Here is a 21,190-nt window from a genome sequence, read left to right as displayed (position 1 = left end):
CTCAGCACCTCGGACAACACCTCCAGCACCCCTGGGCACAGATGGAATAAATGCAGCAGTCTGTGTGGCCAGGTTGTTCCAGCTGTGTGCACAGAGAGCAGATGTTGGAGTGACCTGGGTGTGCATCTGCTCTGAGTCCTGAGGGCTGTGAGGGGATGGCACCTTGGAATTCCTGGTGTGAGCTGCATGGTCAAGCAGAACCCCAGAGCCGAGTTCCTAAAGCTGCTCATGTCCCAGAACATGAACACTCAATCTGATTGTGTTTTAGTGAGAATGTTTGGGTTTCTGAGCTCAGTCCTGGATTCTGGGTGCTCTCTTCTGAAGAAGAACCTGTGGTTCCTTCTTTCCAGGCTAGGACTCACAGACCCCTCTGTGCTCTGGAGTTTTGCTCTACATTTCCTTGCATGATCAGAAATGCTCTTTCAGTAATTTCATCTCATTTCTTTTCAGTAATGACAGATCTTTTCTCTTGACAAAACTACCTTTATATTCCTCTACTGGGTCACTGTTAACTCTTCTACACTCTACATAATAACACTGGAGATTTTCTGAAGATAGGCTTTCTGCCAGTCTCCTTCATAAAAATGAATTACATCTGGAGCAGGTACGAACTTGGAACAATTCCTACCTCCCAGGTGAAATAACTCATCTGATGCACAGACATACCATGAATCCTGCACAGACTGAAGAGCCTGGGAAGGTGGAAGAAAGTTTTTCTAATTCATAGCTGAATTTCTTCTGATGAAGGACATGTACAACCAACTGCAAGAAAACAATGATTGTTCTGATTATTTTTCACTGTAGGAATAATTGGTAACATTGTTCTTCTTGGCAAAGATGAATAGTTGGAACCAGACTATTTCACAGAGACAAAATATCCACAGGGAGAGATTTTTGAGGCAGTCATAGGATGCACCCTACAGAGTGTGATTCTCATGACATTAAAGCTGTGCTAATGGTGCTGCGATTAACTTCTAATGAAGAGAGAAATGAACCTGACAAACACAGCGTAAATGTTCTATGGAAAGGACAATAAAAATATCACATTTTGGGCAAGGTCTGGCTCTCATTGGAGCCAAAAGGGTTGAATTTATTGAACTTATCCAAAACAGGAAAAAGAATTTATGACTGTGGAGGATGAAGAAACACTGCTGTGAGTCCGAGCCACTGAATAACTCCACACCACAGAAGAGATCCCCCAGAGTTTTGCAATAGTAACTGCTGTGTTGCTTTGTGGAATTTTCTGATCCTTTGATAATGTTTCCTCCTTTTAACAGCAAAATCCACACTGCTCTTGAAAGCTTTCAGAATATTTTTCCTTATGCTTTCATCCCAGGGCAGGCAGGACCACATTTGGTATTTAGGACAGGGAGCTGGCAATCTGGATTCTTTTCAGCTTTGTCACCAACCCGTGGTACGACTTTGATCTGCTCATGGTACAGCACCACGTGGAGAAGCCCTGGGGAGGCTCCTGTGCCTCAGAAAGGGCCCTGTCTGTGCCACCCTGTGCAAAGTGGCACTGCCAGCTCCGCGTGGCTCTGCAGCCTGGCAAAGCCACCCCTGCTGCAGGGTGGGCTGGGGCTGCTCAGGGCTCTCTGGGTGTGCTGCTCCCCTCAGCCTGGCTTCTCCACGGGGCTGCAGCTCCGCAGCTCTGGCTCCGCTCACCTCTCCCCCAAGGCCAGCAAAGCGAGCGTTTATTTAGAAACAATTAAAATTGAACATTTAGATCCTAGACTGGGAGGAAGTAAACAAGTAAAATGTAAAGTAAACAAATATAAAATATTTCAATTCTGGCTTCGGTTTTGCAACCAGAGGCCATTCTTTTAAACACTGTCCGCTGGAATCTCAAAGAATGCTCACATGCTCAGAGACTGGCATCCATGGGTGCCAGGCTGGATACACACTGTGCTCCAGCCTTCTTTGGACAGCCCTTTGAAGTTCACCACTCTTCTATTTCCTAAAATTAGGTTTTATAATATAAATGGGTCTCTAATTGACTTTTACCAAAGCCAGCAGCGATGGATATTTTAGCAGTGGTTCCTCTGGGTTCAGACCTAATTGACCAGAAGGTGTGTGACCTCTGTAAATACAGCTCTGGCCCTTCCTGGGAGCCAGGTGCCTTATTACTGCTCCTTCCTCCTGGCCAGCCTGCTGGCTACTGCTTCCCACCCACTCTGAGCTGCTCCCTTTGTTCCTTTCTACACAGCTATTAGTCTTATTCAAGGCACTGCTTACACCAGCTTCCATTGACTTCTGCCTTGTGGTGTTACCAGTTTCCTACAGAGACCTGTGCACGCTGCTCCGTGTGAATGGGGATTATTGGTTGCTAACCATTGTCCTGACACTCGTCTGTGAGTGCAGACATTCCTCAGCTTCATCCTCTCCCTCAGTTCCAGACTAAAACTCTGATAACCCCTCAGAACTCCTTCACTTTCAGTGCCTGCCTTGCAAGGAGTCACTGAGCACCTCCAGGTCCTGCTGGCTGTGCCTGGTTTGGGGGGCTTTGTTTGAGGTGAGGCAGCCCCTGACTGCTGGGGCAGGGGGTGCTTGCTCTGGGGGATGAACAACTGCAAACAGCAAGCTAAATAAAAACACGGGCTTTTTGTAAATGCCTTCAGCTTTTAAATGGGACTTTCAGTTTCTAAAGGCTGGCAGGGAGTTAGTTTTGAGTCAGTCTTTGTGTGGTCATTTTCATTCTGGAATGAGAGTGTTCTTGCACAGAATTACACTGAAATGTGTTGTCAAGAGACATTGTCTTTTGTTTCCATGAGTTTGCAAATATTCCCAAACAAGTTTGATGTAAGCCAGAATGTCCCAGCTTTTATCTTGCCGAGTAAAAGCTTCTCCCTGAGCACCACGAGCCCCGGGCTCGCCGGGAGCTGCTGGAACGAGCACATTCCTGGCCTGGCAGTGCCAGCTCTGTGCCACGGCCCCAGAGAGGTGGTCCCCAGCTGCTTCGGGGGTCTCCTGAGGTGCTGCCACACCACCACGTCGTGATGAGACCTTAATGAACTCTCTGAGCTGCCTGAATTCCTCTGACGAGGGGCATTATATGTGTACAGTTTGTTTGTATTGTTGCCTAATTATGAGCAGCAATTAAGACTTCACACCTACAATTTGTATTCACAATTTGTAAAATTCCCTTGCCCGGAGTTCTCTGCTGCTGCTGCCAACAAGGCATACAGCAAACTTTATTCTTTGTGCCGGTGCCACAGAACAAAGCTGCTCAGCAGCCTCGGCCTGCAGCCGGCAGCCAGAGCCCCGAGCCAGGGCTGCTGACTCGAAGCCCTGTGGCTAACGCGTCCCTGAGCAGGGCTGGTCCAGAGCTCAGCCGAGAGAGCGGCACTGAGGTGCCCGGTGCCCAGCACGCAGCGCCAGGGCCGTGCTGCAGCCCCCGGAGCGGGGCTGACTGCCCAGGCCGGGCACCGCGCTGCTCGCACCCTGCGGAGGGAGCTGCAGAAACGGGCTGCGTGCGGCACTGTGCCTGTGCCACCCTGCGCCCCCCAGCCACCACCAGCTGCCGGCGGCCTGCCCAGGAGCTGGCACTGGGGAGGGCTCTGCCGTGTTCCAGCACCAGCGCTAATCCGTTTAACTGTGTCCATGCACATCCTGAAGGGATTTGGGAGTGGGCAACACACTGAGCACATTTATTCACATCCAATCTGCAATTTAGCTGCACTTTAAAAACACAGCCTTGGAAACAGTTCTCCTGGGGAAGGATAAAGCCAGTGGTATTTTGTGTGCCATTCGGTTGGGTGGGGCTGGGCAGTGGGTGAGCAGTCAGCCCAGCTGTTAGTGGCACTGCCTGGGAGCTCCCAGCACCCTGCCACAGCAGCCAGAGCACAAACACCTTACCCAAGCGTGGCACTTACTCATGGGAGCCACAGGGACTGACCAGGGGCTCCGAGCTCTGTTATTAGTTTTGTTGCTGATTCTGTACGTTGTGATCAGAGTCAGAGGCCAGCCAGAACATGGCAGCATTGTTTGGACAAAGAGAACAGCACCAGCCCTTCCTCCTGGATGCATCTCCTGGAAAATGGTCCTTTTCTGACTCTGCTGGGGAGTTTTGCAACATTATCTAGGAAATATATTCCAATGGGAATGCCTCCAAATGGTGACTATAACATGAGTATAAAGTATTGTTAATAAATTAATTGACTTTGGGTTTTTTAGCTAGAAAAATAAACCCTGGCTCATGTTGTTTGAGTGAAACTCAATTCAGCACAGGCAACATCAAGAGCACAACCAGGATAAAAAAACTACCACACAGTAAATCAAAGAACAAGAAAAGTACAAGGTTATTAATGCTTTACTATAACATTCCTCACAGCCTCTCTGCACTGTGGATAACTGCAAGCCAACATTTTTCAACTGTCCTAAAGTATGTGAAATGTAAATGTTTAGAAGAATGTTTTTGTGCCAAGCTGAGAGTGATCATAAACATCAGCTTCTAATAGAAACATTTTCAAAAGATGCGCTCTGTGCTGCCAGCTTTTGAGAGCAACACCATGTAAATTAGGCCGGAGTCTCCTTGGATTCCTGACACTCCATTGCTGCCTTTTAATTGCCAAAAATTGTTGGATTGATGCTGTGTTTGAATTTAAAGTATGAACTGCAACTGCATCAAATACGCTGCTTAAATGTCGTGCGGATAAACAATAAATCACCTGCCTGGGATTTGTTCTGGGGACAGCCCTAAGGAAAATCTTGAGGGGAAAGAAGCGCCGTTCTAATTATGCCCCTTTATTCCTGTGGCATCACGAGTGTGCCTGGTGCTGTGCTGCCAGGTGCAGTTTATGGGCTGGATGTCACTCTGCCATGCCAGTGACACACCGGGAGCACAGCGTGCCTTGCCCCGAGTGCAGCCACCCCACCCTGCCCAGCAGGGAGGGGACAGTGCCACCTGCACGTGCTGAAACTGAAACCCTGCCTCTGCTCAGGAACCTCCTCCATCAGCTCTCCTCAGAGAATCTCAGCCAGATTGTTCAAATCCAGGAAAACTAAAAAGCCTTGGGAACTATAACCAGTTTCAGCTGACTGCTTTGGTTATATCCTCCCAAGATTGCAAACAAATTTACATTTTGTAAGTGAAACATTTTAGCTTTGGGATTTAGAGTTTCCATTTTAGTTTCGTGCTTAATTATATTTTAAAAACTCTTAAAGCAAAATTAAATATTTGGATCAAAGTATTAAATGTCATTTTTGTCACTGCTGCTAGTGAATCCAGTTTAGTCTCTTGCTAGAAAAACAGCCATGTCTGATCACAACTCAGAGCATCTCCTCCTATGATCCGTGCTCATATTCTTCCACTTCCCACCATCCAGGACAGCAGATGGTCATTGATGACATGAGGTTACACATGACATGGTTATTACTGGATTGTGGTTACAGATCTTTGCAGGGTCTATTTTGATAAAAGCCTTGGAATAACTTCAGAAAAATCTGGTTTTAGATAAACTTTCCAGGCTTTATGTACAGCCTGCCACTTGTTTGGAAGCAATTTAAAAGGGGTGTTGAGAGGCAGAGGGGCAGCTGTAGCACCCAGCCCAGCACCCAGAGCAGGACCCAGAGCCAGGGCTGGTTTGGAGCCTCGTGCTGGAAGTGCCCTGCAGAGAACAGCACTCCTGCCTCGTCCTTCTCTGCAACAGCCATACGGTTTTGGCTCATCCTTTTCTTTGTTTTTGTGTTAGTTTGGGATGGTCATGCTCCACTGACAGCCTGCTTGGGGGAGTGTGGCAGGCAGGACAGTCCAGGGGCCCCCTTCCCCAAAACCTGTCTGGGAACAGCTGAGCCCGACTGTACAGATGGTGGGAAAAGCCAAGAGGAAACACTCTGTCCTTGCAAGCAGGAGAGGTGCTAAAGGGGTGCAGAAGACACTGTTTGAATTAATTTCCCCTTTTACTCTTTTGATTGCTACAGGAACAATATGATCCTTAGATGGAGTCAGCACCTGTGTCAGAGAAACAGAGAGCAAGAACGAGCTGCAGAGGGGAGGGGACCAGTCAAGGCTCACAGCACAGGAAGATGGGAAAAGGACTGAACAGCAGAGGATAAGAGGATGTGAGCTGTGCTCACAATGAAATCACTGGGAATTCTGCCATGGAAGCAGAACTGAGTTGTTCTTTCAGGTATGAAAAGTACTGTGAATGACAAACTGAGCTCCCATTAAGAGGTTAGGGCAGGAAGCTGTTTTCTTCCAGGGATGAGCCAAGAAGCTGCAAAAGCCGAGTCCCTAAATGTGTGTGTTCAGGCCAGGCCTTGACAGAAGCCTTGCTTTCAGCATCCCCTGAGGATGTCTTTTAATTCACACCAATATCTCTTGTAGTCCTTCCACCTCTCCATTAATTCCTCGTGGCCTTCCTTCTCTTCTCCATCTGATGAAGGACTGCACTGCAATCCAAAGCACACAGCAGTCAGAGGATGTCTTTGCATTGTCTTCAGTAGCCTTTGAATCAGAGCAGGGAGGTCACAGTTCCTGGGTTTATAATCTGTTTTGCAGATGAATCAGGATATTTTGCTATTGTTTTGATTTGAGCCTCAGAAAGCCCTGGAAATAACACGAGCAGCAAATAGATGAGACAAGGTTTGTGCCAGTGGGACAAGCAAAATATGTCATCCCAATACAAACAGGTCTTGGTGCAGAGTTAGGAATGAAGGCAAAGTATTCCCTCCTTGTGCTTTTACCACTCCATCGTTCCAACTCCCCCAAATTATCATAAAATTGTGCAAAGAGTAACAGCCAGCGGAGACCAGCTCTGCCTGGCTCCTCGGAGCCTGCCAAGGCTGCTGGGATGGTGAGGGAAGGGACACACAATTCATTTTGAGAAGGTTTTTCCCCCCTCTTTTTGTCGTCTTCTTTGTGGTGGTTTGTGAAATGCTGGGAAGGAAGAGCACAATGAAGAGGAAATGTTCCAAGGAAAGCAGGCTGCTCCATGCCATTGCCCAAGCAGCACCCAGAGTCCCAACCACGGAGCCTGGGAGTGTGGGGCACACATGGGCACTGCCTGCTGCTGCCAGGAGCCTCCCTTCCCTCTGAATCCACACAGCACACCCAGGGCAGGGAACCAGAGCCTCTCCAAGCCTGGCTGGGGCTCTCCCTCCCTCCAGCACAAATGCAGGTGCAAAGTTATCAAGTCCAGAATTTTTTTGCACAATTTAGAGCCATAAAATGGAAGCTGCCTCTGAGCACTTGGCTCTTCCTCTCTTGCAAGTTCGGGCCAGATGCAAAAGAGGACTTAAGCACTTACAATTCCATAGGTTACTCCCTGCTCAGGATAACATTTCTTCCAGCACCAGCAGCTTTATGCCTGGGCATGCCCAGAGCTGCTGGGATCTGAGCAGCTTAGTGCCGAGCTCCTGAAACCCGGCGGGATCCTCGGAGGAGGAAAGGAGCGTTCCTCCTCTCGGGACAGCCGGGTCGGGAGCGTTCCAGCCCTGGAGCCCCACAGGAGCAGTGCCCTCACACCAAGCAGCTGCTTCCCTCAGCCCTGCAGGGGCAGGAGCAGCGTGCTGGCTGCAGGGCTTGCCCTGCGCAGGGACATGCTGGGCTCTTTGCTGCCAGGGCCAGCTGGGACTGTCCCCCAGAACAGCATTCCCTCCAGAAATGACGCTGGGAATCTGGACATTTCCAACACAAAGCAACAAAAACTCCAGGCCCTTTCAAGGAAAACATAAATGTAGTGAATTAGAACAAAACCAAAACAAAACCAGAAAAACAACCAACCAGAAAAACACACCACCGAAAACTGAAGAAACCACAGTTATTCTGCTGGCTAATATCACGAAGACATGATGGTACTTGCAGCTTCCTGCTTGGACCTGGCTTGCTCCAAAGTTATTTTGTGTGTTAATCCTGTGGTTTAGATGATGAAGATTAGGTCTGAGTGAGCTGGTTCAGATAAAAGGGGCAAAGGCAGCAACCAAACCTTCGCCCAAACTCCAACCTAAACTTTTCTAAGCTTTAAATAAAATCAAAAAAGTATTAACTTTTCTTTATTATTCCTTTGTTTTGCAATTAAGAATTTATTTGTAGTGCTGTTATTCATCAGCTACAGTTATTCATTCAAAGCTTTGGAAGTCACAGTGCTATGAGGAGCGAGCTCTTACCCCTGCAAACACAAAAACACACGTTCCAGGTTCACAAAAATATGTTTCTGCTGCCTCTCCTGAACGTGGAACTGGGACTTTTAATCCTAGTTACTGCTTCCAGTGTAACTGCCACCACACCATGCAAGTCTCCTGCCTCTCCTGAACGTGGCTTTTTAATAGAACTGGGACTTTTAATCCTAGTTACTGCTTCCAGTGTAACTGCCACCACACCATGCAAGTCTCTTCCCAGTTTTGGTTTCTGTGCATCTTGGCCTGCAATGTTCAGTTACAGATTTCCTGATAAAGATCCCAGCTGACAGCCAGCAATTTGGCCAATGTTCCTCAAATAAATAGGAATATAGAATCATGTTCCAAAATCCAGGCAGAAATGAGTGATTGATTCTCAAAAAATCCCCAAATCCAAAACTAAACAAACAAGATCTGCCTGCTGCTTGGCAATTTTGAAAAATTAAATTAATACTATGTTCTTTTGCTTTACTACGTAATACTTCTCAGTACCTATTTTTAAATGTTTGCCTCAGCCAATAGCACACTTCAGTGCTTGATTAGCACATCTTTGGCACGCAGAGCACCAGGGCAAAACACACTTACTGCATTTGTTCTCAGCTGAAGCACTCTTTGCAGATGTCAAATGCAAAGCCATAACAAAGCCATGTCTGCCCCTGTGCACAGGCACTGGGCACTGGCACTGGGCACTGGCACTGGGCACTGGCACTGGGCACTGGCACAGCTCCTGCAGCTGCTGGCAGGTCCCGGGCAGAGCTGGCAGCCCCAGGTGCTGCAGCCCTTGGCACAAACCAGGGACATTGCCCACAGAGAATGCCACTGCAGCCCACTGAACACTGCAGGAAAACCCACGGGAGGTGTGCCACGAGGGACACAAACCCTGTGAGGGGGGAGCTCTCAGGTCACCACAGCTCCAGCAGCCCACGGGCAGCTGCTCCTGGGCCTTTCCAACCTGCAGGAGCACAAACGAGAGGCTCAGACTGGAGTCTGGCTGTCTCACTGAGTCACTGGTGAGCCTTCACAAGAGGCTGAGCTCCCAGACGCTGAGGAAACGAGGATTCTGACAGGTCAGGAGGATCAGTCCAAGCCTTCCAGCCCTAAAGCTGGGTGAAGTGTCCCAGGAGGGCACAAGGAAGGGATCTGTGGAGACCTCTCACACCTGCAGCCACTGATCTGGGGTGGGCACAAAGGAGGGAGCTGCTTTCTGTGCCAGCTGCTCTTTGTGCACTGCTGCAGCCAGGAAATATTAAAAATGGGAAGAGTGAGCCAGCTCCAGAGAGTGGCTTCCATCGTTATAACCAAAGAGCCTTTGCTTTACATTTGAACTTTCTGAGTGCTTATTCTAATTCAACCACAGAATCTTCTGAGAGTTCAGCAGTCACTAATTAAGACCTGCAGAGATTTATCTGTGGTTGATCCGTGCACTTGGCAGCTTTTTCTTCAGAGGGCCTGAGCAGTGCAAAGTGCCAGTGCAGGGAATGCCCCTCGGAGGAGCTCAGGGAGCTGCACCCCTTTCACTCCCCTGCCCCTGCCCCAGCCAGCAGTGCTGCTGTGTGGCCTCGTATTTAGGTGAAAACAAAGAACCCACTTCAAAAATAAACTGCCCTAGGAAGCGTCTTTGAAAATTTTTAATGCCAAATTACAAAAACATAACATGCAAATGTAAATAATTTCCTCTGCAATGAATGCAGGAAATAAAGAAGTAGTATAAACAATAGGGAATTGGACAGGTCTGTTTTATTTCCCTTCCTCCTCCATCTCCCCCACAGTGTGATAATAAATATTAATGAAAAAGAGAAGGAATAACACTTATCTATTAATTTTTCTGCCTTTATTTTATGATCACGCCTAATTTAAAAGTGTTTTGGGGTTCCATTTAGTCATATATATGGTTGTTTGAACCTTTTATTAGCCATGATTCACTCTGCATATCAGCACAGCATGGAGCTCATGCCTTCAGCGTGTGTCTGCTCCTTGGTGCTCAGCTATCTGCCTGCCCCGAGCTATCCAAAGGGCTGGATTTGCATGGACACCGTTCCCCCATGGAAGGGAATGCCAGGAATGACCGGGCTGGTACTACCTGCCCAGGTGAGCTTCCATTCAAATAACGCACATGCCACCAAAACAATTCACATCAAAGCTCTGCCTTTCAACAGAATTCAAATGTAAGGACTTCTAAAGCAATTTGAGCAGTTGGCTTTACAAATGAACTTATGTCAGCTGCTCTGTATGATGAGTGACTAAATGACTTCTGTATCTAATCTTATCTCACTATCTGTCTGTCTGTTTTTCAGCATTTCAGTGCCCATCACTGCATTATCCAGGCGCCACCAAAAGATTAAGGAGCTCTGCAGGGACATTCTCCACATGCTCTGTTCAAAGGTCCTTAGCAGAGCCTCTCATTCTGGAAAAGGCCAGAGGAGGGCAAGGAAGTGAGCCACAGGAAAGGAAAAGGAAAAGGAAAAGGAAAAGGAAAAGGAAAAGGAAAAGGAAAAGGAAAAGGAAAAGGAAAAGGAAAAGGAAAAGGAAAAGGAAAAGGAAAGGAAAAGGAGGCAGCAAGTGCTGAGCCTTTGTGGCTGTGCTCACGTGTGTGGCTCTGCCCAGGGGTGCTGCAGTCCAGGCCCCTGGTGGCAGTGGCCTTTGTGCTGCTGCAGGGACTGTCACACTGGGTGTGTGCTCCTGTCACCTGGACTTGGCTGCCATGGCCTCCCTGCTGTCCCTGAGCTGCTCTCAGGTGCCAGTGCCATGCTGGTTGGGGTTTGGGGATGCTGCAGCCTCAGAGCAGGATATTCCTCTCCAAGATCCCAAGCAGGGAGCAGGCGCTGCACCTCAGGAGCCACCTTCCCTGGGAGGACATGCCAGTTACATTTCATTGTCCTGCCAGTGGCAGATCCTCCCAGCTCTCTGTGTTTGAAGAATACAGCAGGGGGGGGTTTCAGTGGCCACAATCTGCACAGCACCCGTGCAGTCAGGAGAGAGGACCTTGTCCAGGACTCCCAGTCCTGCTGCCACTGAGCTGTGGTGTCTCTGGGCACAGCCTGGCCCTCGTGTCCTGGCAGGTGGCACTGCCCGTGCCCTGCTGCTCTGCTCCAGCAGCTCCTGGTAAGTGGGATGTGCAGAGCTGTTTGAGAAGGCTGGCTCGGTGCAGGGGCCATGCAGCGTGCTGACGTGCTGCTCAAAGGAGCCCTGGAGCCCTTTTGCCCCTCTCGGCGCAGCGGGGATTTACGCTGGGGATAAATAGGTGGTTCCAGAGTGAGAAGGAAAGAGCCAAAGCTGGAAGCTAACCACAAAACGTGGGTGTAAACGATTACCAAAGGCTTCCAGTAACTCTGCTATCATCAGAGACTGGCTTTATGGGTATGGCCTCAAGAAGTTTCCCTCCACTTAATTAAAGAGGCAGATAAGTATCTAGGTGGAGTGTGCAGATAGGTTCTGAATGAGTTATCCACTAAGGCTGGTTCGCTGCGCCTATTGTTAAAGCCAGAATATAATATCAGATTAATGCATTATATTTGCCTATTATAGCACTATGTCATCATTATATGACATGTTATAATTAAAGCCCTGCATTAGAAACAAAACTATTTGGCTTGGGATAAGTTGCCTTTATGACTTCTGTGGTTATGATTTCCTCCTTTTCTTAACCCCTTAAAACTGCATAATATAGCTATTTGTAGCTGTATAAAGAAAGTTTCTAGTTTCAGATTCTAATCTCAGGTAATTCAATGTAAATAAAGTCAAAATCTGGCACATGGTCTTTTCCTGTGTCAGAGTATTTGCTAGTAGAGGGAAATCCACGTTGTTTGGGTTGACAGAATCCCAGAGATGGGCAGATTAAAGAGCAGGGTGCCTGACTCGCCATCCTTCCCAGTGACCCCTGAGCTGTCCCCAGCAGCTCCTGGCTTGGTACCATTGCCCAGGACTCCAGGAAGCTGCTTACCATTGCCCAGTGACTCGCTCTTCCTTTTCCTTCCTGGAACCACACAAGATAAAAGTGGTGCTTGTTGCAGTTTCTGGCCGCAGCTGCCGGGAAGCCAGAGCTGGGTGTGGGATCCCAGCTTGGCTAACTGACTATGCTAATGGCCTTAATTAGCCATTTGCATATGCACACTTTTCAATTTCGGTAGCTGGTGATTCATGCAGGCGAGTGCCAGCCCCAGCCCCGCTGTCAGACGGGGCACAGGGTCCAGCAGTGCCCCTGGCCCACATGGAAGGCACAGAGCCAGGGCTGGCACCAGGCAAGGTGGAATTCCCAAAAACGGCCGGGCCGGGGCTGCTGGCACACCTGGCAGGGCAGGGAATCTTCCTGCTGCCCTTTGGAGGCAGCATTTTCCATGCAGGCTTTTGCAATGCCCACATAACTCTAACTGATGTCTTTTATGTCCCCGACTGGAGTGTGCCCTTGCTGGGCTGGGAGGTGACCACCTTAATGAGGGAAATGACTTAACGAGGGGAGCACTGCCAGGGGTGACATCCCACTGTCCCCTCAGGCCCTCCCTGAGAGCCCACTGTGCCCCTGCAGTGCTGGCAGCTCAGTCTGATTCCCAATGACCTTTCCCCTGGACTCTGCAGAGAGCTGGATTTGGCCTTGGAAACTGGCTTGTGCACCAGGAACTCTTTTGTCATTTCTGTTTCGCTTGGAAATGTGCATTCTCCTCCCAGGGCAATTTCTGCCGTGCGGGAAGGCCCCACGTGTAAGTGCCAGATGTGTCAGATCATCAGTCTGGGGCACACACAGCTTCTGATGGAGCTGCTGCACATGGTTTTAGCATTTCATCTAAAACAATACAATCCTTGCAGCAAGAAGTAGACAAGTAAAATAATAATATGCAAAAATTTGATTTTAACTTTTGCTTTGAACAGATATTTACCTGGCCTTGGCCACTGGTCCCGTGGCCACTGCTGCAGGGAAATTCCCCTGTCTGGTGTCACTCAGGCAGGTGACACTGAGCCCACCCCACCCAGGCTGCCCTGGCAGGGGGATGTGCTGGGCACAGCAGAGTCCTCTCCAGTGCTGCTTCCCTGTCTGCTCTGCAGGCTCCTGGACACCACAAACCACTGCTCATGGCTGGGAGCAGTGCTCCAAACACTGCTCGTTTCTGGGAGCAATGCTACCCAAACACTGCTCATTTCTGGGAGCATTTCCCTCAGCCTCTTAAGGTGCTTTCAGAACCCCCTCAGCGCCCCCAGCCCTGCCTGGCAGGCAGGTGTGGGCATGGCAGGTTTGTTGTCGCTGTCCCTGCAGCCCTGCCATGGGCCCTGAGTGCCCCTGTGCCAGCACCAGGAGTCTCCAACACAGGAAAGGGCTCAGGGCATGTCTGGGAGCAGTGCTCCAAACACTGCTCCCAAACACTGCTCATGTCTGGGAGCAGTGCTCCAAACACTGCTCCCAAACACTGCTCATGTCTGGGAGCAGTGCTCCAAACACTGCTCCCAAACACTGCTCATGGCTGGGAGCAGTGCTCCCCAAACACTGCTCGTTTCTGGGAGCAATGCTACCCAAACACTGCTCCCAAACACTGCTCATGGCTGGGAGCAGTGCTCCCCAAACACTGCTCGTTTCTGGGAGCAATGCTACCCAAACACTGCTCCCAAACACTGCTCATGGCTGGGAGCATTTCCCTCAGCCTCTTAAGGTGCTTTCAGAACCCCCTCAGCGCCCCCAGCCCTGCCTGGCAGGCAGGTGTGGGCATGGCAGGTTTGTTGTCGCTGTCCCTGCAGCCCTGCCATGGGCCCTGAGTGCCCCTGTGCCAGCACCAGGAGTCTCCAACACAGGAAAGGGCTCAGAGCCCAGGGGAGGCAGAGCTCCCTTCCAGGGTAGGAAAGGGAAGATGCTATCCAGTTCTGAGGGTGATCTTAAATCCCTGGAGGTTATGGGGCAGGATAAAAATATGGCCCCTGCAGAGGATTTCCTAATGAGGGACAGGCTGCTCAGTGAGGGAAAAAATTACTTTCTAATAGCACCTGCCTGTTTTACATACGTAATGAGCAGACTCTGTGTGGTCAAATTATGTCAGGGCAGGGTTTGGAGTGAGGGACAGTTGTGCTTCTGCCTTTACAACAACCAGTGTCACCCTGGGAGGGAGCAGAGTGGAAAGGCAGAGCGATGTCTGCAGAAACCAGCACCTAACAAACCCAAGAGGTCCATTTGGGTTTCACCACAGCAATCTGCGGAGCAGAAGACTGGGGAGGCCCTGGCTGAGAGCACAGCTACGACCCTGGCTGGCAGTGTCAGAGCTGTGCAAACATCTCCTTTTGCTCTCCCAGGCAGCTGGCCCTTGGCTGGCAGCTGAGCCAAGGCTGAGCCCTGTTTCTTTCCCCACCTGGTGCTGCAGTGGGGGTCATGCAGGGCTCAGGGGGACTGCAGCCCCTGCCCAGCCCGGGGGCTCCCTGGCAAACTGGCACTGCTGCAGGGGCACCCGAGCACGGCAGGAGGGATTTGCCCTGAGCTGCCCAGAGCTGCAGAACCCTGCCCAGCCCCTGCCTGTCTGGGCAAGGTCAGGCCCCCACAGGGTCCCTGCTGCCCCCTGCTACCCCTGCTCCGTGCTGAAGCAGGGCTTTGCCTCTTTAAAAAAAAAGAGAGAGAGAGAGAGAAACATTTTTGCTCTACCTGTCCCAGTAAACTGGCTCTCATGCCAGTAAAGCATTCCTAATTGGCAGCTGCTGAAGCAGGGCTTTAAAAAAAAAAAAAAAGAGAGAGAGAGAGAGAGAGAGAGAGAAACATTTTTGCTCTACCTGTCCCAGTAAACTGGCTCTCATGCCAGTAAAGCATTCCTAATTGGCAGGATTTAGAGACTGATCATTTCAATTTATGCCCAGAACAGGTAGGGCAGCAATGAAAGCCTCTCCCACCCAACCCCACCCCTTCTCCCCAGTGTGCCTCAACCCTGCCCTGGAGGGACCACCTGGAGGGCTGAGCAGGGAGTTCCCTCTCTTGCTGCAGTAAATAGCAAAGAGCAGGCTGAGCTTGTGGCTGCTAACAGGCAGTGTCCCCTGGCCCCACAGCTCCTGCAGGGCCGTGCAGAGGAGCACCTGCTGCTGCAGTCCCCAGCCCTTTCCTAACACTGCCTTTAACACTGGAGCAGACACCAGAGTGAAATTTTCCCCTGAGGTTGGGGGGAGATCATCCCTTGGCTGTGGGAATGGTGCCATCACTGCCAGGGCTTGCTGCAGCCTCCCAGAGCCCTGGGCTGCTGGGCATTGCTCCCCTCTGCCCAGGCCCTCACCACGTGCCCATTTGCCTCCTTGTCCTTTGTGGCAATGCCCTTCCAGCCTGCCAGCCTTGCTCCAGGACCGTGTCCCTACGAGCAGGCACAGGCCTGTGTGACAAGAGGATTGGGTGCCTCATTCCCTGCTGGAATTCACCTGCTGGGAGTGCCCCTTCCCTCACAAGGCAGGCTCCCCTCCTTCTGGGGGAAGGCACAATCAACCCACATTTGTTAGTGACAGAGGAAGAACTACCAAGGAGCATTAGACTTCCCCAGGAAGTAGGAGCATCTATCCCTCTAAATTAAATGCTTTGCCAAAATAAAAACTAAACCCAGCACGGTACCAACGAGGAGCCATTAGCAAATCAGGGCTCTGCAATTGCAGAGCTAAAATCCAAATAACATTTTCCAGTAGCCATTAGTCTCCCTCAGATTGCCCAATGCAGGCATCACTGCTTTTCTCAGCATCTGCTTTATCAGTTCTCTTCCAGGCCAGGGAAGCCGTGGCTCTTGGCAGCAGCTGCTGCTGATGTGCAGTGGGCTGTTGCTCAAGAGCCCTTTGATCAGCAGCCAGGCGCTGTCCCAGCGAGCTCGGAGCCCTGGCCTGGCCAGCACAGAGCTGGGGGGGCTGCCCAGGTGGGGCAGGGCTCCCCGGGGCTGCGGGACAGCCTCTGAGCCAGCACGGCCCCGCACGGCCCCGCACGGCCCCGCACGGCCCCGCACGGCCAGCCGTGCCCTGCGCTGCCGTGCCCGTGCCACGGCTGCCCCACAGCGTGCCCTGGGGCCAGGCAGGCACTGTGTGCTGCAGTGCCGGGCAGCCCTGCAGCTCCTGTGCAGCCCTGCAGTGCTGGGCACATGCAGCCCTGCCATGCTGGGTACATGCAGCCCTGCAGCTCCTGTGCAGCCCTGCAGTGCTGGGCACATGCAGCCCTGCCGTGCTGGGTACATGCAGCCCTGCAGCTCCTGTGCAGCCCTGCAGTGCTGGGCACATGCAGCCCTGCCGTGCTGGGTACATGCAGCCCTGCAGCTCCTGTGCAGCCCTGCAGTGCTGGGCACATGCAGCCCTGCCGTGCTGGGTACATGCAGCCCTGCAGCTCCTGTGCAGCCCTGCAGTGCCGGGCAGCCCTGCAGCTCCTGTGCAGCCCTGCAATGCTGGGTACATGCAGCCCTGCAGCTCCTGTGCAGCCCTGCAGCTCCTGTGCAGCCCTGCTCTGCTGTGCAGCCCTGCAGCTCCCGTGCAGCCCTGCTCTGCTGTGCAGCCCTGCAGTGCCTGTGCAGCCCTGCTCTGCTGTGCCCTCACTGCAGGGGAGCTGCAGCCGGAGCTGGTGGAACACAGGCTGTATCCCACGTGTCAGATGTTTTGGTGGTTGAGGTTTTTTCCCTGGGAAATGCAGAAATCCAGAGCCACTGTCGTCTCCTTCTGCACAGCAAGCGACAGCCAAGTCAGCTCTCCCAAACTGGAAAACACATGAAATGAAGTGCTCAGAATTTGCTGGGACATGTGCTGCAAAACTGAGCAAGGCACACAAATTTTCCCAGAGACACCGTGATCTCAGAGCCATGTATATACAGATCCATGTAAATACATCCATGTAAATACAGCTTTATGCATTTATCATTACTCATGCCAGTAATAATAGTTCCACTGAAATCACTACAGTTACATGTATAAAATGAAGCACATGTGTAAGATCAGGATCTAAATATGGAACAGGCAAATTCACCTGCAGCTATGGCAACTGCACCTGGGGCTGCAGATGCACATACCTGCATGAGCCTCTCTTCTGTTTAGGGGCTGGCTGATTACATAAAGATACATGAAAAACTGGTGGAGAAGGCAGGACCACAAACTGTCTCTTTTGTTCCAACATTTTTGCTCTATTTTAGCTCCGTATTTATCCCTTGCACCTTAATTTCTGTCAGTGTTCTGCACTCATTAACGCTGCAGCTCTGTAATTTGCTTTAGAAGGGGCTGAGGACACTGGAGCTGCACTCAGACATCAAGGCCTTCTGCCATCTCTGCTGCTCCTTCAGATCTGGGACTCAGCCCAGCAGTCAGCACTGCTCTTAACTTCAAGCACAGAACTGTTTAGTGCCACCCTGAGTGGTCATCAATAACTCAGCAGCAGGAGAGCAGCCCTGTGCAGAGTTTGGGTTTCTCCACAGAGCTGGCACCGAGGCTGGCGTGTGTGCTTAACTGAAGTGTTCTTGGCTCGGGGCCAGCTTGCATTCCTCTAGGCAACCAAACTCCTTGATAATTACTCCTCTTTTTTGTAATTCTCCTCATCTCGTTGTGCCAAGTTATCCCCCAGATATTGTGCTCCTGGGACACTGAAGTGTTAGACACACTAAAATATCTCAGGAAGTTACATTCTTGGTTTGTTTTCTGGCCTTTTGCATTGTGAAAAGCAATAGAGACAGGAGCTGCGTTTTACTGTTGCAGGACTCCTGGGCTCAGAATCCCTGTCAGAAACATCCACCCCCGAGTTGTGGGGATGGCAGAGGCTGGGGAAGCAGCAGAACTCTGTTTCTGCTGGAGTCAGTGCTTCGCAAAGCGGCTCCAGGCACTTTCTCCAGTTCTTGTGATTCCCTTCCTGAATTGCTGCAGCCAAGTAATTGTTTCATCATGTTGCTCCGAAATATTTTCCCATCGTGTCACCCTCACATTCATTTCTCAAATGCTCACTTCTCCTCTGTTCACTTATAGCAGATCCATCCCAAAGCGTCCGTGGCCCCCGCGGCGCCAGGTGGGAGGGAAGGGGCAGGGGAGGCCGGGGGTTTGGAGGTTTGGAGAGCTGATCCCTGTCCCTGTCACTTCTAGAGCACAGCGAGCTGCTCACCACAGCTAATGACTGCTGTTGCAACAGGCTGGCAGAGGCACGGTATTTATAGCAAACAAACCAGGCTGGGTGCGCGGGGCTGGGCAGCTCCTGCCTCAGCTCCCTCCGGGGAGCCCGGCACAGCCAGCCCTCCTCGGCCTGTGGGGGTCTGCTCTGCAACCTGCACCAAACTGGACACCTGCTAAACCCCCTGAGCTCTGCAACCTGCACCCAACTGGACACCTGCTAAACCCCCACTTACACCCCTGAGCTCTGCAAACTGCACCCAACTGGACACCTGCTAAACCCCCACTTACACCCCTGAGCTCTGCAAACTGCACCCAACTGGACACCTGCTAAACCCCCACTTACACCCCCTGAGCTCTGGGAAGGTGCTGCAATAGCTGTGGAATGTGTGATACAGAAATCCCAAAAACAAGGGCCAACAGCACAGGGCAAGGTGAAAACCAGATGCAGATCACAGTCTTTCTTAATTTTTAGTTAGCTGGAAATTATTATTGGAATTCATTATTATTATTTATTGCTATTATATGAACAATTTCCATAGTAAATATATTTTTAGGAGGAAATTCATAGTAAATGAGAATTACATTTGGCACTACTTTGTGAAATCATGGCACCCAGTTGGAAGCTTTGGAATTAAATATGTCCCTGTTGTCAATGCAAATCAATTCTCTTAAGAGAGTGTTAACCCACTTCTCTTTTTTAATTCCACCCTATAGTTTCCCACATCTATCCACCAGCACGTCTAGAAGGGGAGAAAAGGCTTTTACCCAAAATAAAACATTTGAACCATGGAGCAGGTGGGGAAATGATCACAAAAGGCAAGTTGGTTTCCAGTGGAGTTTCCAGTTCCCAGGAGATCAAATGCAGTTTGTCTGGGGAACGAGGGCCCTGCCAGCCCTGGGAGCTGAGTGCCCGAGCAGCCTGACTTTCATTTGACAGAGGAGCAACAATTAGTACAGAGAGATGCAGGAATTTTCCTGCATCTTCTAAGTCACCAATGGAAAGCAGTGGGAAAAGTGGAAAAGCAGCACCACAGTGTCAGAACTGCACTGGGTTGCACATGCTTTGGGCAGATCACAGAGTGATAACTGAAGAGCTGCTTTCAAAAGTATAATTGTATTTTAAATATATTTTTTTAACTGCTACATATGATTCGTTTTGCAGAACTAAGCACTACTAAATTCAAACACCTTATAAACCAGTGCTTTGGAAAGGACATATCAGTGCCAAGGATTTACAGACTGACTTCTACAGAAAAACCTCGGTTGTTTTAGTAGCAATAATAAAGACCTGTAGAAACTAACCAATGCCAAAACATCATTTGAAAAGAAAGATAAAAATAAAAAGCCCAGCTGAAATGCTGCTTACAAATTCCAATAACACTGGGAGCAGCTCTCTGGTGCCTGGGGTTCTCTGCCCACCACGAGCTGTCCTGAGTGGCTTCAGCAGAGAAGCCCAGCCAGCCCTGTCCGAGGCCAGCTGAGACATTCCAAGTCCTGCTCTCGGCCAGCAGAATCTTATTTGTCATGGGAAACTAAATCAATATTTGGAGCTGAGACACTGTTTGGACAGGGATTTTCCAATCCCCCCACTGCAATTAGAAAAGGTATTTGGACTCTTTTGTCTACTCTTTGCTTGGAATTTTCTCAGATTCATTTACAAGCTATTTTCTCCAGACTTATATTTTCTAGGAAATGTTTTAATTACCGGGTTTTTTCATGTGCTGTTTTAGAGGGCAGAGTATTTCATGGCCTCCATGCATTTAATGGCACTACAAAGCTCCTACAATGTAAATTATGACGGTAATACAAGATTAAGAATGAAGGATTGGGGAATTCTCTTTCCAAGTCTTTCACGGATTCCTTCTGAGCCGGCTGTAAAATTGGTGTGTTTATGGCCTTAATTCTCTTGTCTGTACAAAAAATCATTGCTGGACAAGGTTCCTGCTGAGCTAGAAACCTGTCATCCTAATTGGGAGATACCTTGGACTACAGCAGTGATTTAAACATCATTCCTTGAATTGCAGCAACGCCGCCCTGGCTGTGCTGCACTGGGCAGGCAGGGTTAGGGATGGGATTAGCTCCTTCATGCCTGGTGGAGCTCAGCCTCCAAAACTGGACTCGTATTCAAACAGATATAAATACCTCCAGTACATCTTATCTTTCAATCTACCCTGCCTTCGAACTCTTGTTGGAAACTTTGTTATTCAGAAAGAAAGAAAGAAAGAAAGAAAGAAAGAAAGAAAGAAAGAAAGAAAGAAAGAAAGAAAGAAAGAAAGAAAGAAAGAAAGAAAGAAATGTATGTGAGGACACCTCCAGTCCCCAGCAACTCCACCTTGGGCAGGCTGGGCTCTGCCTGGGAGCGCCGCCTGTGAGTTTGGGTGACATTGTGTGGCCTCCAGCACAACAAGAAAATAGGATCTAGCGCCGTGGATGAGTTTCGTAACGATACAAACAGCAGAATAAACAGCCACGGGAGGCTGGGGTAATCATCGTCACGAGGGACAGCCAAGACAAGATCTAACGTCTGTCCTGCCTGCAAGAACTTGAGTCACGCTGCTGCAGGAGCGAGCTCACCCAAGAATCTATTTCAGGGGCTCGTAAAAACAACTGAGCTGCACGGTACCCATGAAAAAGCAAAAGGGAAATGTGTGTGGGGATAACCCTGCCCTGCTCAGGGCTGCACAGCTCTGGGCGAGCGGGGAGCAGCCAGGGCCAGGGAGGGCTCCAGCTGACGGACCTGCAGGAGGCTCTGAGCTTAAGAGTCAAGAAAAGCAGAGCGGTTCTTTCAGTAGAAAACATGTTTTGCTTAAAGAGATGCTGGAAATAAGCAACAAGTTCCAGATTTGTCCTGCAGCCCACGGCTGTTGGTGTGGAATGTATAGGAACAACTCAAGGCCACTGTCTTTGTATGAAACCCCCTTTTGTGCTCAGCTGTCAGAGCTCAGGCAGCAAAGGAGTTTCTTTCCCCAGGCACTGGGAATCTGGATCTAAAAACTTCACGCTCAAATTTGGCCTAGCA

The sequence above is a fragment of the Passer montanus genome, unplaced genomic scaffold, assembly GCF_014805655.1.
Source record: "Passer montanus isolate IOZ18808 unplaced genomic scaffold, ASM1480565v1 scaffold41, whole genome shotgun sequence".
NCBI classification, from domain to species: Eukaryota; Metazoa; Chordata; class Aves; order Passeriformes; family Passeridae; genus Passer; species Passer montanus.
The sequence above is the reverse complement of the archived record's forward strand: the minus strand, read 5'-3'. Positions refer to the sequence as shown.